Consider the following 19,559-nt stretch of genomic DNA (forward strand, 5'->3'; position numbering starts at 1 on the left):
AAGGCCACCGTTGTGAGTGCTTATGCTCCAACACTCAATGCACAGGATGAAGTTAAGGAGACCTTTTATGCTGAACTGGATAATATTCTAACCAAAGTCCCCAAGGAAGACAAGCTAATCCTGCTTGGAGATTTTAATGCCAGGGTGGGACAAAACCACAACCTATGGAGAGACACAATCGGGAAAGAAGGAGTTGGCAATACAAACTCCAATGGCATCCTACTACTAACAAAATGCTCAGAACACAGTCTAATCATCACCAACACACTTTTCCGCCAAAAGAACAAATCCAAAACATCCTGGATGCATCCTCGTTCTAAAATCTGGCACCTCATTGACTACGTAATTGTCCGCACCAAAGACCGTTGTGATGTGCTCAACACCAAAGCGATGACTAGTGCAGATGACTGCTGGACAGACCACCGCCTCATTCGCTCCACTATGTCCATCCGTCTCATGCGGAAAAGAAGGATGAAAAAAAGACAGAGCCGGCCAAAGCTCAACATCGAACGGCTGGGTGACACCACCTCCCGACAACAGCTTCAGGCTGCTCTCAGTGCTGAACTGCCCAAGAAATATCCAGAAGATATTGAAACACACTGGGGCATGCTCAAGTCCACCATCACTGACCTCAGCAAAAGCATCCTTGGCAATAAAACTAGGAAACACCAAGACTGGTTCGATGAGAATAACTCTGCAATCCAACAACTCATCGAAACCAAGCGGCAAACCTTCATCATCTGGCAGAACGACATCAACTGCAAGTGTAAAAGAGCAGCCCATGCTAAAGCAAAAGCAGTCGTCCAATACAGGGTAAGGGAAATGAAGAACCAATCGTGGATGAAGAAGACCCTGGAGACCCAGCAGCTTGCAGACTCTAGGGACACCAGAGGTTTCTTTGATGCCATAAGAGCGGTATATGGTCTAAACCCCCTTCGCACCAAAGATGGGCTAACACTGCTGAAGGATGATGAGTCAATCAAAAACAGATGGAAAGAGCACTATGAGGATCTACTGAACAGGGACACCACTGCTGAGATGGAGACTCTCGACCAACTCCCTCAGCAACCAACAATGGAGAACATGGGAGCACCACCCAGCCTGAGAGAGGTACAAGATGCCATAAGGAAGATGAGGAATAACAAGGCCGCCGGGCCTGATGGAATCTCAGCTGAGGTCCTGAAGGCAGGTGGACCAGATCTCCTCAGCCACATCCATGCACTGCTCCTCAAAATATGGGACAAAGAGGTAATCCCTGCACAACTTAGAGATGCCCTAATTGTCTCTATTTTTAAAAAGGGAGACAAGGCAGACTGCGGGGATTACCGTGGCATTTCCCTCCTGTCCACCACTGGGAAAACTCTAGCTCGGCTTCTGGTCAACAGACTCCTTCCCCTGTCAGATAAAATTCTTCCTGAATCACAGAGTGGATTTCGCCCAAACAGGGGCACCATGGACATGATTTTCACAGTTCTCCAACTCCAAGAAAAATGCAGAGAACAAAACCAACCACTATACACGGCCTTTATTGACCTCACCAAAGCCTTTGACTCCGTCAGGCCCTCTGGCTGGTTCTGGCAAAAATTGGCTGCCCCAACAAGTTCATCCGAATACTGAGACTGCTGCATGACAACACCTCAGCTACAGTACTCAGTGGCAATGGAGATGAAACGGAACCCTTCAGGGTAGACACCGGAGTTAAGCAGGGCTGTGTCATTGCGCCTACCCTGTTCTCTGTATTCATTGCTGCCATCCTCCACCTCACGAGTGAGAATCTGCCTCAGGTTATAAGAATCACATACAGAACAGACTGACAACTTCTTAATATCAACAGATTCAGGGCAAAAAGCAAAACCACCACTACATCCATCATAGAGCTGCAGTATGCCAATGACAATGCCCTCATGGCCCTTTCAGAGGAGGACCTACAGTGCATTCTGGATGCTTTCGCCAAGGCATACAAGCAACTTGGTCTGGCCCTTAACATAAAAAAGACTCAGATCCTCTACCAGCCACCACCCGGGAGAAATACTCCTGCTCTACCCCCAGCTATATCCGTTGACAACACCAGACTTGAAAACGTGGATCACTGTCTTTACCTCGGCAGCCTTCTATCCTCCAAAGCTGATATTGACAAAGAAATCCACCACCGCCTCAGCTGTGCCAGCGGAGCATTCTCAAGATTGAGAAAAAGGGTCTTTGAAAATCGCCACCTCCAGGCCAGGACTAAAGTCCTGGTCTACAAAGCGGTAGTGCTGCCCACCCTAATGTATGAGTCAGAAACCTGGACCACGTACAGCAGGCACCTGAAAGCGCTAGAGGCACAACAGCAGAGGTGCCTCAGAAAAATCCTTAAAATCAGCTGGGAGGGCAGACGCACCAACACCAGCCTCCTGGAGGAGGCTAACATCCCCACCATCACTGCCACCATCGCCCAACACCAGCTCAGATGGACTGGCCATGTTATCCGTATGCCTGACTCGCGCCTGCCGAAACAAGTCCTATACTCCCAGCTCCTTGTAGGACGACGTGCCCCAGGAGGTCAGAAGAAAAGGTACAAGGATAACATCAAAGCAAACATCAAAAAGTGCCACATAGACCTTAACACCTGGGAGGACACAGCAACCAACAGGGAGACCTGGAGAAATATAGTCTGTAAATGACAACGACCTCCGCTGTGCTGCACAAGACAAGCGCAGACTCAGAAAGGAGAGAGCTTCCATCAAAAAGGCCCCAACTACACACACAACTACTACCACTCACCCCAGCCAACACTGCACCAAAATATGTGGTTCCAGGATCGGCCTCTTCGCCCACCTGAAGACCCACAAGGACCCTGAAGGAGGACAGTCATACTCGACCCCGAGTGATCGCCGATGATGATGTTAAAAAAGACGGCACCTGTCACATTTCGTGTTTTGTGTTGTTCAACGGGTGACTCAAATGTAATAAAGAGCTTGTGCATGAACGTTTTTTTTCCCACGTAATTTACTGTTAGTTAAGAAAGTGTTTGTCATGTTTTTAAATGTGAATGTTTTTAATGAGGTGTTGTAGACTTAATAGTTTGTATGTCGTGGGAGAGCAGGGCTAGCTAACATGAATGTAGACATTTGTTTAAGCACTTAAACAGTAGAAACACCTCAGCGGTCAGCTTTTTTAACTTTTTAAGAAAATCTATATATTTGTAGTCATAAAATGCATATGGCTCCCCATTCATGACTTTTAGTAAACATACGCATTGAACTGTGGTCAATGTAGTTATTTCTGTAGAAAAAGCAGAAAAGTGCCAAACTCTCGGTGCTGTATAGGTATGGGGGATGACGCCCCGCCAAGACGTAACTTGGCAGGATGGCATACCTGCCATCCGAATTCAACTTCCATAGATTTATAATCAATACTTTTGGCTATATCCCAGCATCTTGTTAGCCTTTTTTTACTGCTACAGCAACGTGTCTAGAACCTGAAAGGCTTTCAATCAACCATTACTCCTAAGTCTTCGTCAAATTGAGATCATTCCAATTTTGTTCCTCCCCTAAAGTAATCCACAGTTTCCTGCTCAGATAATATCCCTCCTACTACTCTTTGTGCTCTACACTGTAGCCAGTTCCAAATCCAGTCTGAAATACCTGTAATTCCTACTGTCTCCATTTTGTTAAGTCGCTCATGTGGTATCTTATCAAATACTTTTTGGAAATATAAGTATATAATACCATGAGCCTTGGGTTATTCAAAACACTTGGTAGCATTCGCAAAGAATACCAGAAGGTTTGTCAGGCATGACCTTCCCTTGCAAAAACCATGCTGGCTAACCATTTTTGATGTTATTTTCAAGAAACACTTCTAACTTGTCTCTAATGATATATTCCTGTATTTTACATGTAGTGAAATTTAAACTCACAGGCCTGTGGTTTCCTGGATCAGTACGGCCCCCTTTTTTATATATTGGTATTACATTACTTTGCTTCCAGGCCTCCAAATGATCTCATCTAACTCCTTGAGTACCCTTGGGCATATGCCACCAGGGCCCGCCATCTTTGCCATTAGTTTATGTAATTTATCCAGTACTTCTTTATCCTCTATCTCAATATCTGCTAAGACATTCTGAGTACTGAATATGCCTTCCAGTGTATTAGTAACCTCTTCTCTCTCTCACCCTCTGGGCTTGATAGCTATGCCTGAATGTAAAAGCCATGCCCCCCTCATTATCATTCACCCATTCACACTCGCAGTTACACACCACTGGCAAAAAGGCAGCCATGCAAAGCTTATTCATCAAAAGAGATTTTGGAAAGGGGTATGAATGAACTAACTTGTGAGCACTTTGTGAACAATAGCACTGCACTCATAAAACCATAAAGATACCTTAATCCACACGTTCCATGTATTTATTTTCCCAAGTGAAAAAAATGCACTTAAGTGTACTTCTAAAAGGTATACAGTGCTGTGAAAAAGTATTTTCCCCTTCCTGAATTCCTCCATTATTGCATATTGGACATACTGAACGGTTTCAGATCTTTAGACAAAATTTAATATTAGAGTAAGAACAGAACCTGAGTAAAAACACATTTTTAAAATAATAATAGAGGAACATATTTTTTATGTATATACTTAAATTCATTATTTTGGAATAATGTAATGGAACTTAAATGCATTTAAATTATATTTGAGTAATTTTTAAACATATCTTAAATATATTTAACTGTGTTTACATGCTAAACTGCAACAACGTCTGTTGCAATAAAGTTTCTAAGAAACACATTTTAATACACTTAAAATTTGTTTTAAATATACTTCTAGGAGTACTGACACATATACCAGTACTTCATTTGAGTTAAAATGAACTAAAATGCCCTTAAATATACTTAAATTATGTAAAACCACAGATACACAAAGCCTTTATACAGTGGGCTCCAGAATTAATGGCACCCTTAAAAAAATGAAGAAAAAAGGCTGCATATAATAAATGACACAGATAATAATCTATATGTTATGTTCAAACATATGGGAGAACTATATACTTTTATTTGAATACATTTACTCTCATGCTTCAAAGTTTTTTTTTTATTGGCACCCTTAATAATTATTGTAAGTAAAATCAAACAAAATGAAATTGGCAATACAATTTTACTTAATTTAGTTCATCTCAGTCTAAATGAACTATATTGTGTCATTCCATCACTTCCAGTTTCACTAGAGAATAAAAATGGTAACAAACATACAAAATCCCTTTGTCATCCATCAGCATGGGAAAAGCCAAATAACTGTAAATTCAGAAGAGACCGATGATAATTTATCGTCACAAGTCTGGTAATGGGTACAAAAAAAGACATAAACGGTTAAACATACCACTTAGCACTGTAAGGGCAATAATAAAAAGGTGTAAATAATATGGAATGGTTGCAAATTTGCCAGGAAGAGGAAGCAAGTGCATGGTGTCCCCACGGACGGTGAGGAAAATGGCGAGGGAGGATATTAATAATCCAAGGATCACTGTTTAAGAATTGCAGAAAAATTGGTTTGTTTCTTGCAATCAACAAGTCTAAAAAAAAAACATAAAATGGCACCTCCATACCAACTAACTCTTTGGAAGGGTGGCACGAAGACAGCCCTTACTGAGCACAATAAACAAACCCAAGAATATGGAGCTTGCCAAACCTCATTGGAATTATGACTGGAAGAGAGTGCTACTGTCAGATGAGACCAAAATTGAACGTTTTGGCCATACACACCATCGACATGTTTGGCGGCAAAAGAGCATGCATACAGGAGATGCACCTCACACCCATAGTCAAATATGGAGGTGGGTCATTGATATCTTGGAGATGTTTCGCTGGCAGTGTTCCCGGGGCACTATTTTAGATCAATGGCACAATGAATTCAACAAAGTACCAGGAAATTCTGGCAGAAAATTTGGTTGTCTCTGCTAAGGAGCTAGGACTTGGTCATAGGTAGATTGTCCAGCAGGACAATGACTCCAAGCATACATCAAAATCTAAACAGAAATGCTTAAGTGAAATCAACATCCATGTTTTCCAATGACCATCTCAGACTCCAGACTTAAATTACATCAAAAACCTGTGGTCTGAACTGAAGAGGGGGGGTCCATAAGCGCAAACCCAAAGATATTAATGATTCTGAAAAGTTCTACATGGAGCAATGGTCAAAAATCCCTCCAAATGTGTTCTCTGACCTTTTCACAAATTATAGGAAAAGACTCATGGCTGTCGTATTTGCCAGGGGTGTTTTCACAAAGTATTAAACCAGGGGTGCCAATAATTGTGGAACTTGGTTTTTGGGGAAATATTTTTTTTATTTAAAAAATTTAAGACTTTGGTTGATTCTAATGAATCATTAATCAAGCACACTAGTTTACACATTTTGGAAAATAAAGCTGATGTCAATAACTATATTTTTTTGTTTAGCATTTTTTTTAGCATTGTTTGTGCATATTTATCAAGGGTGCCAATAATTCTGGAGCCCACTGTAACTATTATCATGCCTATGTGGGGTACTCATTATCGAAAACAGCTGTGGTAATCAGCTTCATATTAAGTCAGCTTCATATTTTGGATTTTATTTTCATTACAGAGTGATTTACATCTGTATAAAAGCAAAAATACATTCACATTTCAAAACAGTAAACATCACAAATGTCAAAAATAATCAACTTTTAAAACATTTTATATTGAATTATAATCCTATAAAAACACATAAATGGGATATCAGGCTGAGCTATCATGAATGTCCATTGTCTGAAATATAGAAGGAGGTACAAGAAAATAAAAAGGGGGGACATGAAGCTGATTACCACAGCCGTTTTCTATGAGTGACCCTCCCCACATACGTACGATGAGCTATAGATTTATGTACTTGTGCATTTTAAAGCTCTGACAAAATGTTTTGACTGTAAGCTTAGCTCTGTAATAAACATTTGTTAACATTTCAATGGAGGAAAAAAGGTGGATGTCCTTCTGTTTGAAAGTCATATTAAGGATGTCACAAGAACCGATACTTCTGTATCAAGTCGATAAGTCAATGCCAAAACGTAAGGGCCTGTCAAAAGGGTGAATGAGCCAATCCACGATGTTGGTTTTTAAAAGAACGTGCAAAATTTATCTTAAGCCACATGTGAAAGCATACACCAAAAAAAAAAAAGAAAAACACTCACAAAACAAAACTAAAGCAAAACAAGTCAAATGCTACAGGCCCCAATACTGGCACCGCAAGTATTATGGCAGATAAATCAGTTTTCAGTTTTTAATAAATCATTTTTCAATACTCTCTTGCCACAACATCTCAGTACTTGCATATTTATACATGGATATTTATGAATTCAATTCAATTCAATAAGGGATCTATATCACAGCAAATGACACGGTTTAGGTATGTTACAGTTGAGGTAATAGCTAACAGGAAGAATAGACAACAAAATTCTAGTTCAGTATAGTGCAGTTTAGAGGGGCCGAGTGATATATCAGGAGGGACAGGCAGCGTCAAGGCATAGGCAGGGGAGGAACAGGGTTGAAGCGGACCATGACCATAAATACAAATCCGCAATCCAAAAGCACAATTCTGTTTCTGAAGCATTACCTCATTCAGTATTATGGCACGCTTGTGTGTTTTATCTTGCATCTGGCCACACATGGAAGAAAGGAAACCCAGAAATAAGCAGGTACCTATCCATCCGAATATATTTTTTACTTTACCATTGTAAAACTCATTATTCAGCTTAAACAATAAGCCATTTTTGTGTTAGTAAACTTTGATAACATATTTTGTGGGCGGAGCCAAATTGGTGGCAGAAAGAATGGTCTCTTGACAAAACATAGAAGTGGTAGCAAAAGGAAGATCTGAGCATGAAACTTTCAGCATTGGCTTGCTAACTCATAGAAAAGCACCTAATTAAGAAAAATTAACAGCTTGTTAAAATTCTTGGGATTGAGGTTGGAATGAAAACCCCCAGGACCCCTGTGGATGTTATTGCACTTAGGATGTTATTGCACTCTCTGAGAGGTTCAGCAAACCAGACACATTTCTGACACTTTCTCAGTTCATGAATCCAAAGCCACAAACTCACCAAGCTAAATCAACTGGCTAAAATCTAAAACATAAGCCTAAATCACACTGAGAATCACACTCCCCAAATGGCATAGTTTGTTCAGGAAAACTAACAAAACGTGGCTTGTTTTACAAAAAAACTTGGCAGCTAACTAACAAAATCTAACCAAAAGAATGATGAGAGGCTGCATGGTACTGCAGACTCCACAAAACTGTGGCAGACTTCGACTTCCAATCCAAGCGGATTGCTTGGATTGGATTGAAGTGGCCAGAGAGTATGTTCCACATGCCAACTCCAGACAGTTGCACAGACCATGTGTCTATTTTTTATTTTATTTATTTAAAAATGTTTACCATTTAAATTCATTTTTCAAAGCTGGTCTTGCTTTTGCAGAGGCAAAACATAGCTTTGTCCACACTACCATGCTACTTGAAAGCTAATTGTTTCTGATAATTTTTCTACCACATGCCAGAGGGAAATTTAATTAAGTTAGTAGTTCCATTACATGTAGTTCTACTGCTCCCTAACACGATATACATAACTATTGGGATGACAAGTATACCATCCAGCCAAGTTACGGTTTGGTGGGGCAGTATTCCCCATACCTATACACCTGAGAGTTTGGCACGTTTCAGGGTTTCCTACAGAAATATCCATAATGACCACAGACTCACAGCCCTTAAGAACATTAACTTCTGTACCTTCTGACCACATGCAAACAGATAGAATTCACAAACTTCACACGTCCACACACAATAAAGCCCCAAACTTAGGGGATTTTGCGTTTTTTCCTGCTAATTACATCATCATCAATGCAGGATGCCCATTACATTACATTATATTACAGGCATTTAGCAGACGCTCTTATCTAGAGCGACTTACACAATTTTTTACATTGCATTTACATAGCATTTATACAGCTGGCTATATACTGCAGAAATTCAGATAAAGTAGAAATCTTGCTCAAGGGTACAACAGCAGTGTCCTACCAGGGAATTAAACCTGTGACCTTTACACATGATTATGCGGTAGGCCATAAAATCTCAGACTGAATTTGAGTGAGAAAGCATCTTCTGCCCCGTTTCTACTCTGCCATCATAGAAAGCATCCTCACCTCATCCTTAAGAGTCTGGTACAGCAGTTTGGACAGCCGCTCCCGGAATAAACTACAACGCATCGTCAACAGGTCATCAAAAATCATTGGTACGCCCCTCCCATCAACAGAATCTCTCCACCATAAGCAGACCGTGAAAAGGACAAGGAAAATCATCTCCGACCCCACTCATCCAGCACATCACGTCTTTCAGTTGTTACCCTCAGGAAGGTGCCATAGAACATTGCCCACAAAAACAACCCGTTTCAAAAACAGTTTCTATCCCACTGCCACAAGAATTCTGAACTCCCTCTGCTAATCACCTGTCCCCCTGTCTGCTGTCTGTCATGCTTCTGTGTCTATGTCTCATACTGTATTGTGTTAAATTGTCTGGGATGTCCCATGTTGTATTGTATTAAAAATTATCGTGATGTTGGAGTTAAATGTTGGGACCCTGCTGTTTTTACAATTCTGTACCGCTCACAAATTCCACCAGCCTTGGCTGTGTGGTCATTAAAGAATCTGAATCTGAAATTGGTGAAAATGTGTGTTGCTGGAGGTTACTGTAAAGAAACCTTACCCATTCGCTGTCCAGAACGAGCATTATACTCGCTCTTGCTCCGACAACAAACTTACTTTCGATAAAACATGCACAAGCTCACTACGTAGGATACATCAGGCTTGTGAAGTAGATTGCTTCTTTTGTATCACATTTTACAAGGAATGAATTTGATTTGGTTAAACTATGACAAAAGGTGGGATATATGAAAACATATATTGGTAAGTAATTGTGAATTTCCATCCATTTATTGTGAAATATGTAAGGGAGCATGATAAAATTACAATTTTTGTTTCTTTACACGCATAATCATCCATCTCTCCATCCATTATCTATACCCGCTCATTCTGGCACGGGGTGCTGGAGCCTATCCCTGCGTGCACTGGGCAAGAGGCAGGAATACACCCTGGACAGGCTGCCAATCTATCGCAGGGCACTCACCATTCACTCACACAGTCATACCTATGGGCAATTTAGAGTCTCCAAATAACCTGCCGGCATTTCTTTGGACTGTGGGAGGAAACCAAAGTACCCGGAGGAAACCCACACAGACATGGGAAGAACATGCAAACTCCACACAGAAAGGCCCAGGCTGGATTCAAACCTGTGAGGCAATATAGCTACTCACTGCCGCACCATGCCGCCCATACACATTATCACAGCACGGTAAATACAAAAAGTAACCTTGGTATATTTTGTGCCGATGTGAATACATGTACAAAAATAGAATGCACTCGGATTATAGAATCTGTTCTGATGAAAAACACGTTTTCAACATACAAAAATGCCAAGTTACTCACACATGCAAAGCACTGTCTAAAAGTCATTCATTCACATCTAGGCCTGCCATTAAAATTATTGATATCAAAACTGTGCCAAATGGCCGTCTGGGTAGTGTAGATGTACAAGCACTCGCCTACCACCGCAGAGAGCCGGGTTCAATCCCCGGCAGCGGTTCTTCTGGCTTGGTCAGACGTTCCTACGAACACAATTGGCAGTGTTCGCGGGTGGGAAGCCGGTGAGGGTATGAGTCCTGATCGCTGCATTAGCAACTCCTACTGGTTGGTTGGGGCGCCTGTCCAGCGGGGAGGGGATCCGGGGGAGATAGCATGAACCTCCGCACGCGTTATGCTCTCCCAGTGAAACTCCTAGCTGTCAGGTGAAAAGAAGCGGCTGGTGACTCCACATGTATCAGAGGAGGCATGTGGCAGTCTAAACCATCCCCAGACCGACAGAGGATAGCGCATCAACCAGGACTGTGGCTGGTCCACACAGGGAATTAGTATAACATATATATAAATTGGGGAGAAAATGGGAGAAAAATGGCAACAACAAAAAAAATTGTGCCAAATTACTTGCCAATCTTAGCTGACAAATTAAACAAGCTCTATTCCAAAGCAATGCTACCCAATGTTTCCTAAATAAATTTCAAGTAACTTGACCTGGTGTTCTTTGAATCTTGCTTTAAATGTCGTGAAGAAGTCAGTATCTTGTGCGAGTTTCTATACGACCAGTAATGTTACTTACCGAACTGAAGGGCAATTCCTATTTATTCAGTTGAATTAGACAGCCATCTGTACTGTTATATGGTCGGTCTGTCATCTTGTTAGCAAGCTAGCTGATGTTAAACTTGGTGAAAATGCCAAATGCTGAATTGCGTAAAGAGTGGGTATATTTAATTTGCAGTTGTATGAACACAGAAATATAAATTACTTTACTGCAAAGATTATACAGATGCAAAAGCAGTAGAAATGTTTTACTAGTAGTTAACGAGCAAGGCATTATAATGACCGAGAGGTTATCTTGAGTCCGAGGAGGGATGTGAACCCTGCGTGTCGCTCATCCAAAATTATTGACAGACGAGCCAGTTACCCAGTGAGCTACGAATGTTATAACGAAGAAGCAATAGTTGAAATGTTTTATTTTGAGTTACCCAGCAAGGCAATGTAATGACTGAGAGGTCTTCATGAGTCCGATGGAGGCTCAAACCTGAGCTGGCACGCATCCAAAACTTACAGGCAGACGCATTACCCAGTGAGCCACTAGTGAAGGAGTTGTTCCATTGTTTTTATTGGCTGATTTACGTTAAATGTCCAATGGGGAGACATATTAGTCGGCTGGGAGCATTTGTGATACAATCAGGCAGGAAAATGGAGAAAACTCTAAATTCCCTAAGTTTGGGGCTTTATTGTGTGGACGTGTGAAGTTGTGAATTCAGTCTGTTGAAATGGGGTACAGATACAGAAATTCATGTTTTTAAGGGCTGAGAGTCTGTGGGGAGCCCTGAAAAGTGCCAATCTCTCAGTGCTGTATAGGTATGGGGGATGGCCCACTAAGGTGTAACTTGCCTGGGTGGCATACCTGCCATCCTAATTAAAGTATTCTGCTTATGGCACAATACAGTTCACTCAAAGACCATATGGTTAATGTATGGGTGCTATGTATGTATTTTATATGAACTTATGAGAGCATGTGATGGACAGATAATAGTTGAGAGACAATATTAAACATTCAAATAAAGTTATATTCCAACTTTTCGTGAGTGTACATCACAAAGCTCTGAGTGATATGTATGGGCAGACAATACAATAGGGGAAATCTTTTTTTTTAATAAGGCATTAAACGTTAACCTAAATATGGAGAAAAAAAGGCCACACAATGAAGATCCAGACCGACTTTATAGCTACAAAACAAATAAAACCAGCGAGCAAGCTATAGCCTACTCAATTTGCTTAAGAAAACAAAGTGGCTTAACATCACACCTGTACTGTGCATGAATAAGTAATTAAATAAATAGATGACCAGTGACTAATTAAATGACAATTGAGATGCTCCTGTCTGATAAGTAAAGCCTATATCATGTCAAGTAAATGCCAATTTCAAAGTATGCTACAAAATAATGTTTAATCATACAATGGTGAAATTGCTCTTATTTACAGTTTCATATTTTTATTAACCAGACAGACTTGACCATTCAGCTTGCCCATTTATGAAAATTTACAAAACATTAATGCTTCAGTATGGGAATATATGTTAAATTTTAATACTAAAAGTGCTGATGATAATGGCATTATTATTATTATACAATATTATTATTATTATTATTATTATTATTATTATTATTATTATTATTATTATTATTAATAAAAATAATAATAGACCTATTATTATTATTTATATTATTATTATTATTATTATTATTATTATTATTAATAATAATAATAATAATAACAAAGTTCCCTGTTACTTGCATGATACAGCATGACCTGTAGATTACATTTAGCCTACTTGATCGAAGTTGGAGTACTTCTAGGCCCACACTGGTTGATAACATTAAGAAAACAACAAGTGCACGTCCTTGAAGGAGGAACTGATATAATGCTAGTAACACTTAAGCTACTGTAAACTATTCTGCATGATCAATCGGTAGGTTAAGAATCTTCTGGCTCTGCACACTCAACCACAAACACTGACAAAATAATGACCATCTACATCCACTCTCTCTGCTAAAGTACAGTAAGTACAATTTTACAAGAAAGTAACAAATCTCCTCTGGCACAGAGTTGGTTTTACTCTCACTAAAGTAACAATAGGCCTGGGATATTTGCAGGCTGCATCTATTAACAGTACATAGTAAAAAGACAATTTTCTTAACCAGTACTCACATTTCTTGCATTAATACATTAACTGGAATACTCTGCGTTTACTCTAGTTATGTGAGTTTGACAGCTATACTGAAACTGGAATTCCAGTATTGAAATTATATCTTTGTTGCTTATCACCTTAAATCAAGCCATGCTCTTCACTGATTCTTTATGGTTTGCTGCATTGGAAGTTTATAACAAGGCACAGCAAAATGTCATGATATTCATATTACTTTAGCCTATTGTTTGATGACTGCATTTACTGTGGTATGCTTGTACAATAATAATAATAATAATAATATTTTGCGGTACATTCTCTCTTGATGTGTAATAACAACAACAATAATTAAAGCCGCAAGTGGCGTTGGGAGGGGTCCAAGCATTGGCACTATTGCGCCTCCTATGGAGCGATTTTTAAATGGTTTCGTCCTCATGATCATATACCTTCACCCAACATATCTACTGAATATTATGATGATTGTATGAAATATTGATGACTTATGGGCAATTGTGTGCTAAGAAACGCGTTTTGTCGAAGTTCGTCGGTTGACAGTGGCCATACCGTTTATCCGATTGGGCCCATTTATATTGCGTTTATGTAGGTTGTTCCACTGAGGCTCTGTATCCGATTTGGTGCTGACTGAGCCAAAATTGAAAAAGCCCTGTAGAAAAAAATCTGTTTTTCAAACTAGACCAGACGGTGTTGAATTACTTGGTTGCGTCGCCACGCACGTCTCCTAGCTGCTTGCCGTAAAGGCCTTCACTTACACTTAGATAGCATGTCATAACACTTAGATGGCCCGGCGCGTATGTAGAGCTGCAGCACTTCCGTGCTGTACTAAAAAGTCAAAATGGCAGGCAAACAATATGGCAGGCATAGGTCGCAATAGCAAAGTTGTAGAGCACATTCAGATGCATAGGTCAATGAAGTTTTGTGTTGATCTGACTGGTGTCTGGTGTGGGAGTTATGGCCTTTAAAGCATGACCCTTTGTTATAGCGCTACCATCTGGCCGACATAGGTGATTTGTAGTGCCTGAGTAGTGGGAGGCCATAGGAACCCACCTACCACCTACTATGCCGCAACTAAAAAAGGCGTCACACTAGTGTTGTCACGATACCAAAATTTTGACTTTGACACTGATACCAGGTTTAGTATCACGATACTCAATACTGAAATGATACTTGAAACTTAAACCATGCTGATTCGATACTCGGTACCTAACAATCTCATCTCACGACCTCATTTTCAAATTCATGGCTTATTAACAACCTGGTTTATTAACAACCTTTAAGTTGAAGCCTCTTCAACATATTAATAAGCATAGGCCTATACTGTTACAACACTAAACAATAGAAAAATATATTAAATATATTAAAAAAATTAAACAGTTGTAAACTAAATAATCTTTAAAAGGTCTTTCACCTTTAAATAGATTTAAAAACAGCATATTTTAATAACAATACAGCATCTATCTATAATAAAATATTTCCAAATTGGAACACCTATTGCTACTGAAGTGAACTGAGTCGAAGCTTGCGCTGTATCAACAAGCTGTGTGCACAAGCGCAAGTCACCTCACTTGACAACCTTAGTTGCTACTGCCATCGAGTGAAGATTCTGACAATTTACACCTTTCATCCTCTCAATCAGTAATGTGTGAGACACATTTCCCTGGCTTATACATTTGACACAAAACTACCGAATGTCGGAAAATTCTAATACCGAAGTTTCTTTTTTTTAAGTACCGAAAAAGTGCTGAAGTTTCGGTATACCGTGCAACACTATGTCAGACACATATTCCAATCCATTGCTCAGGTTAAGCAGAGAATGCACATTTCAGAGCGCCTCAGAGACAGATAGAATAATAATACACATTTGAAATAATAGATAGGACATTGAGAAAAAACGAAACAAAAGACAAAATATCAACTCGCGACCTGCGTGCTGCTCGCAGAGTAGCCTACCGTATTATTTATTCAGACACTGGCATATAAGAAAATTTTCAGTTACGCTGACCGATAAAACGCTATTCCAAAAGCAAAATCAGACATGTTATACATCGTTAGAAAGCTTATACTCTCACCTACTGAATAAATGAATTGTCAATCAAGCCAAATTGTACTAAAAACAGCGACAACGCCGTAAGCAACAGGTGTGGTATTACGCACAGCTATTTTTGAAGGTAGCCGACCCAGGCGTCACAAATGCGTGTATATTTCACAAACGGATTGTCCAAGACAATATATGACCACTCAGTTGCAAAAGGGACATCTCTACGCGTAAAACCAATGGTAATATTGTATATTTATTCAATGTTTAGTCCCAGATATTGACTGTAGAATGACATGGTATAATTAAAAAAAACTTTTATCTCGTTTATTTCGTTATTCAGTGAGCAGCGTTTTCACTGCTGTATTGGCATATTTTAGGGCTAATGTCGGGTTTATCTTGTTGCTACGGAATACGATTTCTCTCAGCATAATCACGGATTCAAAGACTAAACGAACTCACCCGATATTGTCTTCAAATGGATCCATGCCAAAGAAAAGTAATGCTTCATCCTCTCGAAAAGCTTTTACTAACAAACATTTAGTAGCAAGAAACGAAACACCAACTCGCCATCCATGCTACCTGCGCGCAGAGTACCGTATTATTTATTCAGACACTTACATTACATTACAGGCATTTGGCAGGCACTCTTATCCAGAGCGACGTACAACAAAGTGTATAATCATAACCAGGAACAAGTGTGTCGAAAACCCTAGAGAGAAGTACCGTTCCAAGTGCAGGTTTGCCGCCGTAGGCTACGCATGGAAAATTGTGGTCACTCACTCACGGACAACCTTTGAGGGACGTTTAGTGGGACGCATGTGCAGGTGGTACGGCACAAGATTTTAACCTCTTAAGGCACAAGCCAAATTTTGCCAATCCTTGCCCATTTAGGGGGTACCCTATTTAAAGCTTTATAACTCCAGACGTGAACACCACAGAGACTTGAAAAATGGCTTAAATGAAGCAAGACATTTGTACAATTTACAATACTAACACAGATTAGTTTATATTCATAATTTTGGAAGAAATAAAGTGCCACAAATGCAACTGTTTTGACAAAAAATCCAAAATAAATTTGCACTTTTTAAGTTTGCAATGAAATACTGCGAGATTGAATATATGCAGGAGGTTAAACTATACATGTGCTAGGTCAAAAACGTCTTGACCACAAGTTCATAAAATCTAAGGGTGGATATGTAGAACTACTATAGATGTATGAAGCAAAAACTAAGCAGTGTACCCAGCATCTCCAAATCTATCCAAAATGTCTAAATTATGCATTGCTGTAAATCATAACATATCCATGTATTTCACTACAAATCAACTGTTTTGACTCAAGAAAATCACTGTTGCATAATTTTCAAATGGGAATTACAAGCTTTCAGTCAGTACAGTGGTCTAAAATAGCTAGGTGTCCAGAAACATATCCAAAATATCTCCAAAATTGAATAAAATGCTTTTTGTCCATTATAAAGCATATAAACGAGCCCCTTATGAGGGTTTAAGATTAAACATTGCTATCAGATTAAAAAAATAATGCAAAAACATTGTCACACAATGTGGTACAGTACCTAAATGTGTAATAATTAACTCGTGTGTATTTCTATACTCTGTACTCTCGTATGTTTTCTTGTATGGGGATGAGACAACATGAAAACAATTTTCACCCGTCCACCACGTTTTGGCAATGTTCCAGCTATGACGTCATCACTGTTGCATGCTTCACAAAAACTATTACACTTCCGTCTAACGCTTACATTACAGTGTAAAATATTTACATTATATAACACCACTAACCTATTTAAAGATACTCAATTTCAAAAATAACGTATATAACCGAAATATTTTGAACGGTAATACTTACATAGCAATGATGAAATCTCCTCTATGTTCAGTAGATAGAGACAGAGACGGTATCAATGATATTGTTCTATTCGCTTCTGTTTTGCTCCAGAAAACGATGTCAGCTAGGTCTATCAGCAAACATATGGTTTAGCTATGTTCAGAAGTCCTCAATAATAATAGTATTTTCCAAGAAATTACGAAATATCCTTGAACACGTTTCGTTAGGTGCATCGTATTTGTCTGCTAACAGAGTGATTGCGTAAGTGAATGCTATGCTAAGAATATTTTCTGTTACGCTGACCTATAAAACGCTATTCCAAAAGCAGAATTAGACATGTTATACATCGTTAGAAAGCTTATACTCTCGCCTACCGAATAAATGAATTGTAAATCAAGTCAGACTGTAGTAAAAAGGACGACGACGCCGTAAACAACAGGTGTGGTGTTACGCACAGCTATTTTGGAAGATACCCAGGCGTCACAGATGCGCCTATATTTCCCAAACGGATTGTCCAAGACAATATATGACCACGCAGTCTCAAAAGGGACATCTCTACACGTAAAACCAACAGTAAGGTTTTATATTTATTCAATATTTAGTCCCAGATATTGACTGTAGAATGACATGGTATCATTTTTTAAAACTTTTTCTCGTTTATTTCGTTATTCAGTGAGCAGCGTTTTCACTGCCGTATAGGCATATCTTAGTGCTATTGTCGGGTTTATCTTGCTGCTATGACGGAATACGATTTTTTAGTGGTGAAAGAATATTTTTATTAATGCCAGGATAGACAATATTGTCCATTATGTCAAGGGTGGGGGGTGTTTTTTAGATGAGACTGCAGGGAGGGGGTGCGTGTTAAATGAACGACCGGAGCGACAATGGTGGGGCTGCGAAACTCCGTTTTCGGCATAGTTGTCATGTATGGTCTACTAATGAAACTGAAACAACGCGTTTCTGTTTTCATCTCACACGTTGGTTGCAGTAGCACCGAATGTTTGACTTTAGTAATCTAGGCACGCGGGCGTGCCCACCACTAGGGGCAATGCGCTAAGAGGTTAAGCACAGCTTTATCGCCTAATGTTAATTTAGCTAACCCTAACATGCTAGCGTTTCACCTACTTTAGTTAACCTAGTTAGCGCGTACGGATGCTATTTGTTATGCTAAGATGGCGCCGCGGTGTGTTGGTGCACATTGTTTTGCCTCGTTTTGTTTGTAAATTCAGTGTTTAGCGATAGTATCTGGAACTCTTTCACCAGAGAAGAGCTCATGAATATCAGGGAAACAACTTCTGTGGATTTATTTCCCAACTTTCTCATATGTGGAATTACTGGTAATTTTGGTCAAAGGTACGCTCACCCTTGTTCACGTAGTGAAACGCCGGAGGAGAGGGAAACGTGCCGGTGCGCTCGTGCGTCTCCGCAGACGCGGTCTATGCACTCCGTTACCGGGAATATTTCTCTCTAACGTGCGATCACTGTGCAATAAACTGGACGAACTTCAGCTACTGGTGGAGAAGAACAGAGACTTTTCTTCATCTTCCGTTTTGTGCTTCACGGAAACTTGGCTGTGTGGATCAATACCGGACTCTGCACTGCAGCTGGCGGGCTTTCAGCTATTCAGAGCGGATCGCGACATAGGGCTCTCCGGCAAAATGAAAGGTGGAGGTATTTGTTTTTATACTAACAGTGGCTGGTGTAAAGATGTTACAGTGATTATGCAGCACTGTTCTCCTGTTCTGGAAACTTTTTTCATTAACTGTAAACCCTTCTACTCCCCCGCGAGTTCGCTTCATTCATTCTGGTCGGTGTTTACATTCCACCGCAAGCCCTCGTGCAGGAGGCACAGCATATGCTCGCCGACCAGATACTGTGTGTGGAGCGGACAAACCCGGACTCTTTCGTTATTGTCCTCGGCGACTTTAACAAAGGGAATCTCAGCCACGAACTGCCTAAATACCGCCAGCTGATTAAATGCCAGACCAGATAGGAGAACACTGTTACACTACAATCAACCTTGCCTATCACGCCGTCCCCCGCGCTGCACTGGGACACTCTGACCACATCATAGTCCACCTGATTCCTGCATACAGGCAGAAATTAAAACTCTGCAAACCTGTTGTGAGGACATATAAGAAGTGGACCAGTGAAGCTACGGAGGATCTTCGTGCGTGCTTGGACTGTATTGACTGGGATGTTTTCAGGACTGCTACTAACAGTCTGGATGAGTACACAGAGGCTGTGATGTCATACATCAGCTTCTGTGAGGACAACTGTGTACTATCACGCACCAGGGTTAGTTAC

The 19,559-nt window shown here is 40.1% G+C and overlaps 1 protein-coding gene across 7 annotated transcripts in view; it reads right to left on the reverse strand.

Annotated features, from left to right (window-relative positions):
* The window catches only part of LOC135233784 (two pore channel protein 1-like), a 134,712-nt gene that overhangs the window by 41,663 nt on the left and 73,490 nt on the right, over window positions 1-19,559 (reverse strand). The gene's annotated exons all lie outside the window — the stretch shown is intronic.

The sequence above is a fragment of the Anguilla rostrata genome, chromosome 10 (assembly GCF_018555375.3).
Source record: "Anguilla rostrata isolate EN2019 chromosome 10, ASM1855537v3, whole genome shotgun sequence".
NCBI lineage: Eukaryota > Metazoa > Chordata > Actinopteri > Anguilliformes > Anguillidae > Anguilla > Anguilla rostrata.